Below are 552 nucleotides of genomic sequence, written 5' to 3' on the forward strand. Positions count from 1 at the left end.
AAACGTACTGTTTCCAACTACGCGTAGTGTTTACCCACGTACGTTCGCATCCCGATTCGGAAGGCCGACATGCGATACCTTTCAACACGTTAATGCGACAATTGCACTGCAGAAACGTAATGCCGGCGCTTCTAAAATTAAATATAGGGGCTTGAGAAATACCGGTACCGGTACTTGTTTGCCTTTGGATGCAGGTATCTATGACTTGGTACCGAAGCGGCTTCAAGCATTACAATTTTGAAACATTTTCACCGCCTCATCTGAAGGTAATCTTAGCAAACTCTATCGATAAGCAATCGACGAATAATCTGTAAGGCTTTGTATTTCCGTGTACATCTCCACGGTTATTTTCAGGACTGGAATATCAATTTGTTTCCGGAGCAGTCCCGGCACTGTTCCTAAATGTCATTTCACAGCACATTGAAGTCTGACTTGCTCTTTTAGTATTTTGAGAATTCTACAGTCTTTTCGCAAACAACTTTCATATGCAGCGGAGCTAATTTTGGCACTAGAGAGGATCGAGCAAAATCAGTATCGCAGCAAACAATAAGC

General features: G+C 42.6%; 1 protein-coding gene across 3 annotated transcripts in view; it reads left to right on the forward strand.

The window, feature by feature from the left end:
- LOC145434976 (maestro heat-like repeat-containing protein family member 1) overlaps nucleotides 1-552 on the forward strand; it is a 135,886-nt gene that overhangs the window by 68,677 nt on the left and 66,657 nt on the right. The window lies entirely within an intron of this gene.

The sequence above is a fragment of the Botryllus schlosseri genome, chromosome 3, assembly GCF_051294905.1.
Source record: "Botryllus schlosseri isolate E-star chromosome 3, Bs_hap1, whole genome shotgun sequence".
In the NCBI taxonomy this organism is placed as follows: domain Eukaryota; kingdom Metazoa; phylum Chordata; class Ascidiacea; order Stolidobranchia; family Styelidae; genus Botryllus; species Botryllus schlosseri.